Genomic DNA, 16,598 nt, shown 5'->3' on the forward strand with positions numbered 1-16,598 from the left:
TAAACTCCAATTACAGCGCAAAATCATATTTTGTTGTGTTTGGACGTTTGTGTAAATCTTGCCACAGCTAATCATCTGTATTCACACCGACAACTAGAAGCTACCTGACGCGGTGATGATGGCTGTATCGATTACTGGCTTGCGTCTCTCGTTACAAGGAGATTGACCACTTTGGGATATAACAACAACAACAAGAAGAACGGCAACAGCAACGTCAACAACACAAAGTAAACAACTGAATACTCTAGGAATCATTATACGTGTCTAAGATACAAAGACCTACTTATTGTCGGAAACGGAATTATACTGTAGAATGTAATGGCGTTATTCAGTAACATGTGACACTTGAAAACTCTATATTTTCAGTTAGCAAGGACGAAGGAACCACAAGTGCTACAACACTTACGAAATCACAGTCAAAAAGCAAGTATCCAATGCTCCTGCTCAAACTATGTATTACAAATGTTATATAACACGTTTTATGTCTACCCAAGCTGTGTCTTTGGTTCCATTTTCCTCCTCAAGAATAGCAGTCGTTCACCCCACAACTCTGAAATCCCATGAACCTCCTTAGTGTAACCTGAAGACCCCAAAGCGATCTGTTTAAGTCAATGTCGGACGTGTTGTGGTGCGTGTACATGTGGTTCTTAGCTCCCGATGTGACGAGCATCTTGGATTAAAGAAGATCTCGTGTTAGTATTTGTTGAATGTGTTCGTCTTAAGGAGTAAATATTGACCGGGTGCCATGGCCCAGTAATTGATTTGGTTGCGTATCGGCGTACAATACCTTTCTCATATGCACTGGCATTGGTCTGTAATGGAATATCCTACTTTATTTTCTTTTTCCCACTTTGTGGTATATTAAGGATAACATCGTGTCCCTGGCATCCGTGGCAAGCCACCTCCTCGCTGGGTAACGCGAAGTGCTTGCCAACCCCTCGTTGTGGACCCGGGGGAATATTTGGTCCACCAACCTGTTGGCCGTGGGTTACGCCCCTGTGTCGGTGAAGGACGGGATCGTGGTGGTTGAGGGCACTTGGACTAGGACCTTATGTTCCTGGTGCCTAACACACCACTTTGGCCCTTACTTCACCAGGACGGGTGGTAGAACTGGCCCGGTTCTATCAATCGGCTGGTCACGCCATGCCCTGTGCATAGCATACTATTTGCACATATATATTTACGGGTATTGGTCCTTTTGATATTTAGCAAACATATTTGATGTATTTAATTGCCTAGGGTCCTATGCCAGAAGGCGGTGGCTCATGGGCCAATCTGGATATATAGACCTCTGAATTCCGTGCTCTTTGGAACTGTGTCACAGGCAGAACCAGCTTGACACATTTTCTTTAAGATATCGTGGCATTTTAAGTCTGTATTTTCTGGAGTATAACAACCCTGTAGCCCTGGTACTGCAGTCTGGTTTCCACCGTATTACCGTCCTTGTTGACACTCGATGGCGGGTGGGGGGCAGGGTTGCCGAATTATATTTATCTACCATGGCTACTAACACTCCATCTGGTTCCGTCAAAACATCAAAACGCAGACATATGTCTTCTTCCTCTGATGAAGAGATATCTTCATATGACAAGGATTCCTGGCCAAGGTTTTTAGTGATAGAAAGTGCTGATAGGAGTCCTTTAAACATCAACCCTTTTGCCATCTCCAAGGGTATTCAAGGTATCTGCAGGGAGGTTAAAAATGTCACACGTCTCAGGAATGGTTCTCTCTTGATAGAATGTGTGCGGAGGCAGCAATCAGTCAATCTGCTAGGACTCAAACATTTTGTGAACAAACAGGTTGTTGTCTCGGAACATAAAACCCTGAACACTTGCAGAGGAATAGTTAGAGACAGGGTCCGCTGTCTCTCAGATATGACTGAAGAAGAAAATGTGGCTGAATTGAAAACGCAAGGAGTTACTGCTGTGAAACGTTTTATCAAGAAACAGGAATCAAATGTTATAAAAACCAACACGTATCTGTTTACGTTTGGTCTGACTAATCTTCCAAAGTTCATTAAAGCCGGTTATTGCAATATTGGAGTGGCGATATATGTCCCAAATCCACCCCGGTGTTACAACCACCAGAAGTTCGGACATGGTGCGAGGTCCTGCACTGGTAAGTCAGTGTGCTCACGCTGTAGTGGTAGTCATGAGAGTACCGAATGTACCAATGCCATGAAGTGTGCAAACTGCAGTGGTGAGCATCTGGCGTCATCTAAGTCCTGCCCAAAATTCGAGTATGAAAGTAAAATCCTTAAACTGAAATGTACACATAATATTTCATATTTTGAAGCTAAGAAATTAGTTCCTGCTCCAACAAGACCAAATACCAACATAACGTATTCAGCCACTGTTTCTTCTCCTACACCAACTACTGTTGTTAAACACACTTCTTCAGCTTCTTGTCAAACTGTGATATCTTGGGTCACTGGAGCTCAGATAATGTTGGATGGCACAACTCAGACGTCACAACCATGTCAGCACTCCTCAGTATCCCAGACTGAAGAGCCACAGACAGAAATACTACCTGCGACTGTATTATCTCCAGATATTCAGGGTGTTGCTCAACTAACGAGTAAAGAAAAGAAAAAGTTAAAAAAGAAGACTAGGTCTCTTCAACATATAGAAGAGCCAGTGTCGGTTCAAAATGTATTTGAACCGCTTGCTATGGAGATCGCTCCTTCACACACAGGGTGTAGGAGTAGTGCTTCCGCGCACTCAGTTTCTATTGTTGAACCTCAATAAATAATTTCATGAACATAATACAATGGAATTGTAGGGGTCATAGGAACAATTTTAATGATCTTCAATTACTATCACAGGATTTCAAACCATCAACCTTTTCTTTACAAGAGACATATCTCAAAAATGAGGATAAATTGGATATACGTCAGTACAACTCATATCACTCGCTTTCACCTCCGGGAAACACAGCTGGCGCATCCATTTTGGTGAAACAGGGTGTCATTCATAGCCCTGTGCCCCTAAAATGCAACCTGCAAGCCGTCGCAGTTCGTCTTTCTTTACACATCACTTTCACTCTTTGCTCCTTGTACATATTCCCATCTTCTCCCATACAACAGTCCGATCTTCAGAATCTGTTTGACCAACTCCCGAGACCCTGTATCATCATGGGGGATCTCAATGGTCATAACCCTCTATGCCAGGGGGAAAATCCTAGAAGACTTTATTGCAGATAATAATTTATGAATATTTAATGATGGATCAGCCACATAGTTGCATCCTGGTACAGACACGTACTCTGAACTTGATATGGCGCTCTGTGACCCAAATATTTATACTGAATTTGAATGGTCGGTCCATGACGATCTTTGTGGAAGTGACCATTTCCCCACAGTTCTCTCTGCTATAAATCCGACTGATGATCCACCGGCAACCAGGTGGAATTTTGCGAAGGCTAATTGGAATTTATTTAGGACACTTTGTACTGACGAATTAAAAGCTGATTACTTTGTTAATGCTGTTGACCCTATTCGGTTGTTCTCTGATAAACTGAATCAAATAGCTGATGAAACTATTCCTAAGTCCTCTGCGACACCACACATTCGTAAACCATGGTTTACTGACGATTGCAAACAGGTCAGGAAGTGTAGGAAGAAAGCAGAGAAATACTTTCGCCGGCATCCTACCGTTCATAATTTGAATAACGTAAAAATAAATAGTGCCAAGGCTAGACGTACGTTTAAGCAAAATAGGCGACAGTCTTGGAAGAACTTTGTTTCAAAGATCAATTCACGTACGCCTATGACGAAGGTGTGGAACATGATACAGAAAATTAAGGGTAAAGGTTCCAAATCTAGTGTTCATCATCTGAAAGATGGCTCCAATATAATAACCAATAAATCTGACATTGCAAATAAGTTGGGCGAAACTTTAGCTAATTATAATCCTCAATTTAAAAAAATATAAAAATCAACAAGAAAAATTGAAACTTAATTTTAATTCTGACAATGGTGAAGATTATAATGAAGTATTTTCACTACATGAGCTTGATACTGCTTTAGCACAAGCTCATGATACAGCAACTGGAGCTGATAATATCCACTATCAGCTTTTAAAACATTTACCCAACTCATGTCTTGAAACACTTTTAAATATTTTTGATAATATTTGGACAACTGGAAAAAAAAAACTAAAACAAAGTACCGTGAAGTCCGTAGAGCGCATGCGCAAGGAAAACAATGACAGAATAACAGAAGTTGAAGCATGTAAGTCACAGTTACAATCCACTCATACAGATATGTTGTCACTTAGAAAAGAACTGGATAAGTATGTAAAACTCCAAAATGAAATTGTCACAGAAGCATCGAAGTTAAAAGAAAGCATAGAGGAATTAAACAGTTCAAATAAAAGAATGGATGAAAGAGTAACTGACCTTCGAAAGCATGTGTCTGATGCTAATATGAAATTGGAAGAGAAGAGCTTAGAGATAACTCGTTTCTCTGATGACAGAAGCCTCGGTATCACAAACCTGAAATCAAAAGTCTCCTTACTAACCAATGGAGTGAACTCACTGGAGAGTGATATAGCGGAAGTAGACAAGTCATGCAAATCAATAGAACATGTCATGGTGGATCTCCGGAAGAAAGTAGTGACTCTGGAAAAACAACTGAAACCTACGGCAAGCAAAAAGTGCGTGAATAAGAAGGACTCTACTGAAAGAGGTGTACAGTGCATCTCTGTCAACGCTGCATCACAGGTCATAGAGACGTCGACAGAATCACCCCCAAAACGCGTACACCCTATCAACAATGGACTCACGCAAGATAAAGCTCAACCATCATATTTGACTCCAGACGTCCGAGAGTCCACTCACATTCCGTCCTACAGTGAGTGCATGCAGTCAAACCCAGGCAAAGCCCTGACTCCAGGCGATCTGCAGCCGGAACAGCACGCAAAACCTAACCAGTCAGTATCACACATCAAAACTATTGTGAGCAGGGACCAGTGCCCTGCTACTCGAGACGTACCTGAAGAATTCTGTGCTGCTCCCCCAAGGATAAGGACAGCGCGCTTCTACATAGGCGGAATCAACAAATCCAACACCATGGAATCACTCAAGCGGTACTTGGAAAATAGAAACGTACACATTACGTTTTTAAGGTTCTTTAATCGGCCAGACAAACGCTTTGCTTCAGCCCAAGTGAATGTACTTCTGCAGGACAAAGGAAAACTTGAAGATGCTTCCTTTTGGCCTGAACATATCGTGTTTAAACCATGGCTGTCCAGAGATCAGTTCTGGCAGAAGATCCACAGTAGAGGAAAGACATCACCAAACTCTGCTCATGAACAAAAATAACATGTTAAATCTGATGTGTTGGAATGCAAGAGGCATCATGTCTAGTGCACCATACCTGAACAGGTGCTTAGAAGAACACTGCATTGACATATGCGCTATAGCAGATCACCAACTCAGGGGGTATAACCTGGCCTTTATTGATGTCCTGAATGAAAACTACCACGCCATTGCTAGCCCTGCCCCAGAACCAGCTCACAACATACTTAGTGCATGTGCAAGTGGAGGGACAGCATTACTGATCCACAGAAAGCTGCAGCGGTATGTCACTGATTTAAAACTGGACTGTGAAAGTGGCCGTATATCAGGAATAGAAATCGACAATCAAGACAACACTTATACATACTTCATATCTGTTTACTTACCTCCGTCCAATCGATCACTTGATGTGTTCATATATTATCTCCAACAGTTACAAGATACATATGATGCCTACTCACTCAGAGGACGAGTTCATTTCCTTGGAGATTTCAACACAGGTCCCTGTGGACCCAGACACAGCAGAACACTAGACAGCAGAGGAGTTGCTCTCACTGCATTCATTCAGAAGAACAGACTAATCCTGGTTAACATGCTGAACAATTGCAGAGGACCAACATCTACTTTCCAAGCTTATGAAGGTGGTCCTACAACAGTTTTAGACTATATTCTAGTCCCAGAAGACATAGCCAGTGTTACCCAGAGTATTCAGGTAAAGGACGACAACCCATACAAAATATCAGACCACCAGCCAGTTATATGTTCAGTACCCAACGTCATCAATGGAGATGTTCCTCCAGAGTACAGCTTCTCCAGACCATCCTGGGACAAGGCAATACGTGATGGCACACTGACTGACTACACCTGCAGTGTTTCCAATCTACTCTGGACGATTCAACTTCCTTCAAGTGAGTGCGACTCAGAAGACATCGAAATGTTCTACACTGAAATTGTTAGCTGCTTAAAGAGATCGTCCGACGAATTCATCCCACAATCCCACTTCTCAAAACATTTAAAGCCATATTGGAAAGGCGTGGTTAAAGATCATCATCGCACTATGATGAGGGCAAGAGACACGTGGATCAAGAGTGGGCGTCCTCGGGGAATGCACCACGAAGTGTTTCGTCAGTATAAGAGGAACAAGGATGCTTTTAGAACTGCTCTCAAGACGGCGGCCCTGCAGTTTGAGACTGATGAGTACAGCAAGCTGGACAGGCTTAGCGATGTCGACCAAAAACTGTCTGGTCCCTGCTGCGGCGAGGTAGCACAAGACACCAAATAACATGTTTAATGTCCAAGGATAAGCATGTTCGTAATCCAAAAGAAATATGCAACGTCCTTGGAGATCACTTCAAAAACGTCTTCATGGACAAGTCAGAACCACATTTCTGTGAAACCTTCAAGCTAAACATTGTAAAAGAAGTCAAAGCTATACGTCAGAAAATAGAGACAGAAAAGAATCTGTCAGACATTGTTCTCACCACTCAAAAGGAGATAACTCAACTATTCCGATCCCATAAAAACAACAAGGCTGCTGGAGAAGATGGAGTTACTTATGAACACTTAAAGTATGGCGGTAAATACTTATCCAAATGTCTCTCGGTACTTTTTAACCTTATCTTGCAAACGGGCTATATACCGACGGCCTGGAAGAATGGAGTAATAGTACCAATTTACAAAGGAGGAGATAAATCCAGAATGAACCCAGACTCTTATAGGAGTATCACTCTGCTACCAGCGATACTTAAGGTTTTTGAACTCGTCATCTTTAGAAGACTTCAACAAATAACCGAATCAGACAGTTTTCCGTCCAACCAACAGTTTGGATTCCAGAAAGGCATGTCATCTATTCACACATCGTTTGTAGTACAGGAAACTGCACACCACTATTCAGAGCGCTCGGACTCCGTACATGTAGCCTTTCGGGATAGTTCTAAAAAGCAGAGTTCTAACGTTTGGACCAGTCAGCCATTCTAACCTGGACATTAAGTTATATGGTCAAAAAATCCCAATTACCAGAGAAATAAAACACGTTGGAATAACTCTTTCAGCAGAATACAACTCCTGGAATAGAACCATCGATGCCTGCTCGAAGATGAGATCAACAACAATGTCACTGTTAAAAACAGGGCTACATGTCAGAGGATTAAATCCTTTAGTCAGCTCTAAAATCATTAAATCTATCTGTATCCCAAGATCCCTTTTTGGGTGTGAACTGTGGAACAATTTAAGCAAAGCACAAGTGTTGGCGCTAGAACGCTCCCAGAGAGCAGCCCTCAAGATAGCACAAGGCCTACCTCGTTCTACGAGAACAGATATCTGCAACGCACTGCTCGGCTGGACATTACTGGAGTCTGAAATAGACAAGCGAAAGCTGCTGTTCCTTGGAAACCTGTGTAAAGGCAAAACCGACTTCCTCCCCAGGCGTATCTTGTCAACAAGACTGGTTCTGTCTAAGTACAAGTATTCAAAAAATCCTCTTGGCTTTGTCCCGGACATCAAACGGATTGCAGAGAAATACAACCTCACAAGTTTCCTTAACGCCTTCAGTAGCCATGGATCATTCCCTAATAGACTTACCTGGAAGAGGATTGTAAAAGATGTATCTAGTTTAAAGGGAGAGAGCTCGAAACATGGAAAAAACGAATAGAAACCAACCCAGACCTGAGACACCTCCTACAGATTCATCCAGTTATCTCCCCCCCACAAAGGGTGGGTAACGGCGAAGAGAGTTCCAGGTATGAAGGAAGCTGCAGTCTTTGTGATCCAGATGTGCGCCATGTTGGAGGCCAGGAAACCTCCAGGGTGTGTGCAGACTGTGCAGGAACAGTCACACAGACCTACTTGTACACATTGTGTGCATGTGTCATGAAACAGAAAAACAAAGAGACAGCCTCTGGTGCAACATAGTGGACAGGTGTTCTGTGGAGGTCAGTGCAGCTCTACATCAGAAGCCTGATGTAGAATTAGTATGCTGTTTAGTGTCCCGACATTCTCCTGTGCCAAATCCGGACATTGAACACACATTCTCTGAAGTAGTAATGAAAGGCTTACTCGAGTTTAAAAAAAATAACTGTCCTCGAAAAGGAGTATTATAATCACGGCTTTTAAATCTACAAGTTACTAAAACTCCAGATGCCGATATAATGTAAACCTGTTAAAACTTACTTCCCTTGTAACTCTCCTCTGGAGGAATAAAGAATATATATATATATCACTCGTTTTCACCTCCGGGAAACAAAGCTACAGGTGGCGCATCCATTTTGGTGAAACAGGGTGTCATTCATAGCCCTGTGCCCCTAAAATGCAACCTGCAAGCCGTCGCAGTTCGTCTTTCTTTACACATCACTTTCACTTTGCTCCTTGTACATATCCCCATCTTCTCCCATACAACCAATTCGGTTGTTCTCTGATAAACTGAATCAAATAGCTGATGAAACTATTCCTAAGTCCTCTGCGACACCACACATTCGTAAACCATGGTTTACTGACGATTGCAAAAAGGTCAGGAAGTGTAGGAAGAAAGCAGAGAAATACTTTCGCCGGCATCCTACCGTTCACAATTTGAATAACGTAAAAATAAATAGTGCCAAGGCTAGACGTACGTTTAAGCAAAATAGGCGACAGTCTTGGAAGAACTTTGTTTCAAAGATCAATTCACGTACGCCTATGACGAAGGTGTGGAACATGATACAGAAAATTAAGGGTAAAGGTTCCAAATCTAGTGTTCATCATCTGAAAGATGGCTCCAATATAATAACCAATAAATCTGACATTGCAAATAAGTTGGGCGAAACTTTAGCTGCCCATTCTTCATCATCTAATTATAATCCTCAATTTCAAAAATATAAAAATCAACAAGAAAAATTGAAACTTAATTTTAATTCTGACAATGGTGAAGATTATAATGAAGTATTTTCACTACATGAGCTTGATACTGCTTTAGCACAAGCTCATGATACAGCAACTGGAGCTGATAATATCCACTATCAGCTTTTAAAACATTTACCCAACTCATGTCTTGAAACACTTTTAAATATTTTTGATAATATTTGGACAACTGGACACTTTCCTCCGTCGTGGCGTAATGCCATTGTTGTTCCCATACCTAAGCTTAGCCGGGATCATACTGATCCATCAAACTATAGGCCTATTTCATTGACGAGTTGCGTTTGTAAAACCATGGAACGCATGGTCAATGATCGACTGGTGTGGTTTTTAGAAACGAATAATCTTATCACGAACATTCAGTGTGGTTTTCGAAAAAATAGAAGTACTATTGACCATTTGGTTCGGTTGGAATCATTCGTTAAAAATTCCATTGTAAATAACCAACATGCTGTATCAATCTTTTTTGACCTGGAAAAAGCCTACGATGCAACATGGAAACATGGTATTTTAAAAGATTTGCATGACTTTGGGTTGAGGGGCCATTCACCTAATTTTATATCTCGAGTGGGTACAACCCTGTCTGATCTTTACCATCAGGACCAGGGTGCTCCACAAGGCAGTATTTTGTCTGTTACATTATTTAGTATAAAGATAAATAGCTTATCAAAAGTTTTAAACGATTCAATAGATGGATCGTTATTTGTAGATGATTTTAATATAACTTGTCGTGGTAAAAATATGCATACTGTTGAACGGCAACTGCAACTGTGTTTAAACAAGATAAATAAATGGTGTCTTAAAAATGGTTTTAAGTTCTCTAGAACGAAAACTAATTGCGTACATTTCTGCCGTAAATACAAACCACATAAAGACCCTGAACTATCTCTTGATGGCACGGCCATCAAGGTCGTCAAGGAGGCTAAATTCTTGGGTCTAATTTTTGATGCTCACTTAACCTTTCTTCCACATATTAAATCCCTTAAAACTAAATGCTTGAAGGCCCTTGACTTGTTGAAAGTTGTTTCCAATTCTAAATGGGGAGGGGATCAAGCTACCCTCCTTCATCTATATCGATCACTAATCCGTTCCAAACTTGATTATGGCTCCATCGTCAATGGGGGTGCCGCTAACAGTAACCTAAAAGTATTAGATTCTATCCACCACCAAGGGCTACGACTCTGTCTTGGATCGTTCAGAGCCTCTCCCCTTGACAGTCTCCATGTTGAGGCCGATGAGCCATCCCTTACCCAATGACGTATAAAATTATCCTTACAGTATATAACAAAACTATATTCTAATGAATCAAATCCTGCATTTAACAGTGTTTTTAATCCTCTTCATGAGGATCTATACAATAAAAAGTCTTCTCTTGTTCCGCCTTTGGGTGTAAGAGTGAAACCTTTCATATCTGCTGCTGACATTGAGCTAGAATCTATAGCTCCTTCCCGTCTTCTCTCTTCTCCTCCTTGGCAGTTGGTTAGACCAGAAGTTGATCTAACACTGGCAAAATTTAAAAAAAACAGAAACAAATGACTTACAATATAAACAGGAATATAATCAATTAAAAAGTAAATATGGTAATTACAAATCCTTATTTACTGATGGGTCCAAGGACGGTGGCGCAGTAGCATGTGCCACTGTCATTGGACCCAGAACAATAACTTCTAACAGCTCTATTTTTACAGCTGAAGCTAACGCCATATTAACAGCTCTTAAATATATTCAAAGACATCCTAAATGTAAACAGTATATAATATATTCCGACTCTCTTTCTTGTCTTCAGGCTATTAAAAATATTACTTGTAAACATCCACTTTTAATTGAAATTATTGAACTGTATAATGATCTTGCTATTGGCCAATACGTCATCGTCTTTTGTTGGTTACCCAGCCATGTCGGAAGTTCAGGTAACACGATGGCCGATTTTGGTACCAAGGCAGCACTCAACAAATTTGTGACACCACTTCTTATTCCATACTCAGATTATAAAACCACTATTAGGTCTTTTATCCGTGGTCTGATGCAGAAGAGGTGGGACACCCAAGTGGGCATAAATAAATTACATGCAATAAAACCCTGTGTTGGTTATACCCACTTGGGTTGTCAGTCCAGATTTGAGGAGGTCATCATGCGACGATGTCGCATTGGCCACACAAGGTATACTCATGAATACCTATTGAAAGGTGAGGATCCTCCGTTCTGCATGTGATGACAGAATTACAGTCAAGCATATTTTGCTTGACTGTGTTGAGTATTCCATCACAAGGGATAACTATTTTAAATCACGAACTATGAAAGATCTTTTTAGTAACGTAAATTCTCATTTAATTATTGCATTTTTAAAAGAATTAGATTTGTTAAGTGATTTGTAAATAGATATATATTTTATTATTGGAAGTTTGAATTAGTAACTAAGATTGTTAGTGGCAGTATCCTCGAAGGGGGTTAAAGTACTATAAAATTATTGTCCCCCTGAGAGGATATGTAAGTCCCAAAACATTTGAAGTAGATTTGAACTTACCAGGATTTTTAGACGTAGTATTCCTGTCTTGTAATTGTGGCTAGCATTTCTTACAATCGCCAACGGCTGAAGGGATGGTGTAAATCCAACTACGGTCCATGTAGGTAGCAAAGGTACTGTAAGTCCCCATGGTCCCTAGTGTGGTGATCTACCTTCGGTTGTTGGCGATCTATAGCACGTTTTTATATTGCATCGTCTAAATAGTGATATTAGTTTTTACGTTCCACGGTAGTTTTATTTCAAATTGTGATAATCTAGTTGTTTTACTGTCCTTCGTTGACAGTTTTTTTTTATAATATACATATAGTCCTGTTCCTTGTTAACTGTTCACATTATGATATGGCTGCAATATTACCTAGGTGACGTTAAATATTAACTCACTCACTCACTCACTCATCGTGTCCCTTCAACGGGTGATCCATGTGTGTTGTTGTTAGATTATTTACTCAACAAACAACCAGTCAAGATGTCCTTTACTGATTTGTCCTTGATGAATATGGTCAGTGTACTGTGGAGTGCACAGAGTGTACTAGATGCCCTCGTAAATGTAGAACCCACTCGAACTGTCTGTCATTTAAAAAGTTGGCTATAAATTGAGGTAAACGACCTCGCAAGCCGAAAACATGTAAGTCTCTTAAAATACCATATTTCCAGGTTGTGTCATATGCTTTTGCTAGATCAAAAATGATAGACACAGCATCTTGTTTATTAATTAGTGCATTTTTAACAAATGATTCTAAACGAACTAAGTGATCGACAGTACTTCTGTTTTTGCGGAAACCACACTGTATATCAGTTATAAGGTTATTTGTTTCCAAGTACCAAACAAGTCGATTATTTATCATGCGTTCCAATGTCTTGCAAACACAGCTAGTTAACGAAATCGGACGATAATTGGATGGATCCGTATGATCACGTCCAGGTTTAGGTATCGGTACTACTATAGCGTCACACCATGAAGGAGGAAAGTTACCCGATGTCCAAATATCATCAAAAATATTTAGAAGAGTTTCTAGGCAGGATTCTGGTAAATGCTTCAGGAGTTGATAAAGTATGTTATCAGCTCCTGTAGCAGTGTCATGAGCTTGATCAAGAGCAGTATGGAGTTCATGAAGAGAAAACGTTTCATTATATTAAGCTTCCCTATCATCAGAATTGAAATTAATAGTTTTCTTTTCTTCCTGTTTTTGATATTGCTGGAATTGGTACATAATTAGAAGAGGAAGACTGTTTCTGAAATATCTGATTTATCAGTAAGCCATTGATCTCCATGTTGAAGATGATGGACAGTAGATTTAGTACCTTTGATTTTCTGGACCATGTTCCATACCTTGGACATGGGTGTCCGAGAATTTATTTTAGATACATAATTTTGCCAGGATTGGCATTTGTTCTGTTTAAAAGTACGTCACGCTTTAGCATTTTAAATTTTAAATTTATTTAAATTATGCACCATTGGATGGCGACGGAAATAATGTTCTGCCTTTTTCCTTGTCTTCCTAGCTTTTTTGCACTCATCGTTGAGCCATGATTTTCTTATGTGTGGAACTGCAGAGGACTTTGTTATACATTCATTAGCTATGGAGCTTAGTTGATCAGAAAAAGCATTTAATAGCATAAACGTTCAGGTTTAAGTTTCTCAGCACACAGTGTTTCATATAAAGCCCAGTTAGCCTTTTTAAAATTCCGTCTTGATGATGGAGGAACATCAGATGGAGTTACAGCTTTGAATACAGTAGGAAAGTGGTCACTTCCACAGAGATCATCGTGGACTGACCATTCAAATTCATTTAGTAGTTCTGAATTTCTCAATGACAAGTCAAGAGCAGAAAAGGTCCCTGTACCAGGGTGTAAATATGTGTTGGAACCATCATTATAAATACATAAATCATTGTCAGAACAAAAGTCCTCCAACAATTTCCCTTTAGTGTCTGTAGTTACACTACCCCAGAGTGGGTTGTGCCCATTTAAATCTCCCATTATAATACAGGGCTTCGGGAGGTGGTCATACAGGGCTTGAAGATCGGTTTTGCAAATGTCGAAGACGGCGAAATATAGAGTGAGCATAGTGTACACGCTACATGTAAAGTAATTCTCACTGCAGCAGCCTGCATATTAGTATTAAGTGAAACAAGGCTTTGAATAATGTTTTGTTTGACTAGAATGGATGATCAGTCAGTGGCCCTATCACCTAGAGGTGAAAAACAATGATATGCATTAAAATGACGAAGGTTAAATGTATCTGTTTGTTTTAAATGTCTCTTAGAGACATAACGCTGAAGATGTAAAATATTGGACCAATAGCTGTAATTCATGTAAATTAGTCCTCAATCCTCTGCAGTTCCACTGTACAATATTATTGGAATAAACTATCTTTTGTGGGGATTTATTGGTGATCTACCCCGCACACTTTTGGAGGGCGACAAGCTATGTGCCCTAGAATGGACGTTTTCAGAAACGTCCATGTCTTCAAGAGATCCATATTTATTGAACAACTGAATTTTGTTCTGTGACCCTTTAGGAGCTCTGTCACTTTGTTGTTTTGAAGCATCAGGCTTTGGCTTCGGTATACTTTTTACCGTTTGCTGACTATCAGCTGTTGATTGAGACCTTGAATGTGACTGAGATGATTGTGATCAGAAAACGACTTTGATTTACTAGGAAGTGATTCCTCAGTCTGAGATGATATAGTGGGGGATAAAAGCTGTGGAGAATTGGAGTTTATCCAAGTCAAGGTAGCTTGGCAGCCTGTGGATGATTTTGTTATTTTAGAGCGTGATTCCGATGTTGATTTTGCTGCTGCAGCATAACTTTCTAGAAGATCAGATCTTTTTACCAGATTTTTTGCCTCAGAAAAAGAGATATTTTGAGTGAATTTGATTTTGCTTATTTACATTTGCTCTTTCCAAACAGGACATTGTTTAGAAAATGAAGAATGGTCGCCTGAGCAATTGGTGCATTTTTTAAAATCACTAGTACAATCTTCTGTTGTGTGTGTCTTCTCACCACAGTGGGCACACACAACGGATAATGTACAAGTATTTACACCACGGCCGTACTTCTGGCATTTAAAACATCTGAGCGGGTTCGGAATGTACAGGTCAACCTTGATGTTGCAGTAACCAGCATTCAATGATTTTGGAGCTGTCGGAGATGAAAAAGAGAACACATAAGTATTGGTTGGAACTCTTTCATAGTTTTTACGGACTGAAAAGCATTTGACGTCGAGCGCACATTGATCTTTCATTTCAGTCATAATGTCAAGTTCTGTCATGTCAGAAAACAACCGATCACGGTCTCTGATGATCCCTTGGCTCGTGTTTAACGTCTTGTGAGCAGATACAGTAACCGGAATTCCACCAAACGATTCTATGCTCATCAAATTGACTGACTGCTGCCGTTTCCCACACGCAATCTGCAGTGCACCTGAACGTAACCGTCTAATGTTCTTAACTTCCCCGGCAATACCTTGAATACCTTTGGCAACTGCAAACGGGTTCAATTTTAAAGATGTATTATCAACAGATTCAATCACAAGAAAGCGTGGCCAAAACTCAGTTGATCTGGACGGTCGAAGGTCATCATCATCAACATCATTTTCAAGAGGGCGTTTGGTTTTTTTGTGGGGATTTGATAAGCCATATTTAGGATTGAGATTTCATCACCCGAGCTCCCCACCCTCCACGGAGTATCGCAAGGACAATTCTAAAAACAAGCGGATCTCCAGCTTGCAGCACCAAAGATACCCGCATGATATACTCCAGCAGAAAAATTAAAAGATTAATAGTTCCACCAGATTGGCCCATGAGCCACCGCCTTCTGGCATACGACTCTAGGCAAAAACAAACAACATTCCTAAGGTCAAAACATTCGCCAAGTCTATAGACATATTATAATTTCGTAAATTTCTTACAACAGTAAACAAATGTAGCGCAGGGCTTGGCGTGACCAGCTGATTGGTCGAACCGGGCCTATTCGACCACCCGTAAGTGAGGGCCAAAGTGGTGTATTAAGAAATAGGAACACGATTGCAGGCCCCTATTGCCCTCAACCACCAGGATCCCCTCCTCCACCGACACAGGGCCGCAACCCACGGCAAACGGGTTTGTGGACCAAATATATCCCCGGGTCCACAACAGGGGTGTCGGCGAGCTCTTGGCGTTACCCAGCACCCACCACGAGGAGGTGGCTCGCCACGGGTGCCACAGAATGTTAAATGTTCTTGTTTAAAGATACGCTAAATTAGAAGATCTTAAGGGTAATAAATTCGTCAGACGGTGTCTTGAAACACCTACACCCTGAATTCGACAAATTCATCTTAAGGGTAATAATATATGTTACGTTCGTGTGGTTAATTATTAACAACCGCTTATCTATTCCTGGATATAATGGTTAAATACACGCATGCCATTAAATACCCATGTGTAGGAAGGGTGACTGTTTTCATATAAGCCCCCAAAGTGCACTGATTACTTGGCGCTGTTGTTGATATACGTGGAGGAAGATATCTATTTAGTTACTGATTCAGTTGTAGCAAGTAGAATATTTGATATCAACTGTAAATCGTGTTTGTCTGAACAGGCACTGTATTTAATTCCGGCTGGCTATGTCATTATCAAACAGATATGCTATATTAAAAATCTTAAACAAATCATTATGTGAAGTGCAGCTACGCTGAGTAATATTGAATACTTAAGTATGTTGCTAGCTGTTCCATCCTCCACCCTTTATGTAAATGATCGAGTCACGTGATTGATGACGATGTGCCTGAAATGCATCTGATGCCCTCGTGGTTTTGAGGCTTTAATCTTCAATTCGCACCCATCTATATTTGGATGCGCACTCTAGTGCACAAACAAATACTGTTTTTCTAACAACATGTCAAGTC

This window comes from Haliotis asinina, chromosome 1 (assembly GCF_037392515.1).
Source record: "Haliotis asinina isolate JCU_RB_2024 chromosome 1, JCU_Hal_asi_v2, whole genome shotgun sequence".
Lineage (NCBI taxonomy): Eukaryota > Metazoa > Mollusca > Gastropoda > Lepetellida > Haliotidae > Haliotis > Haliotis asinina.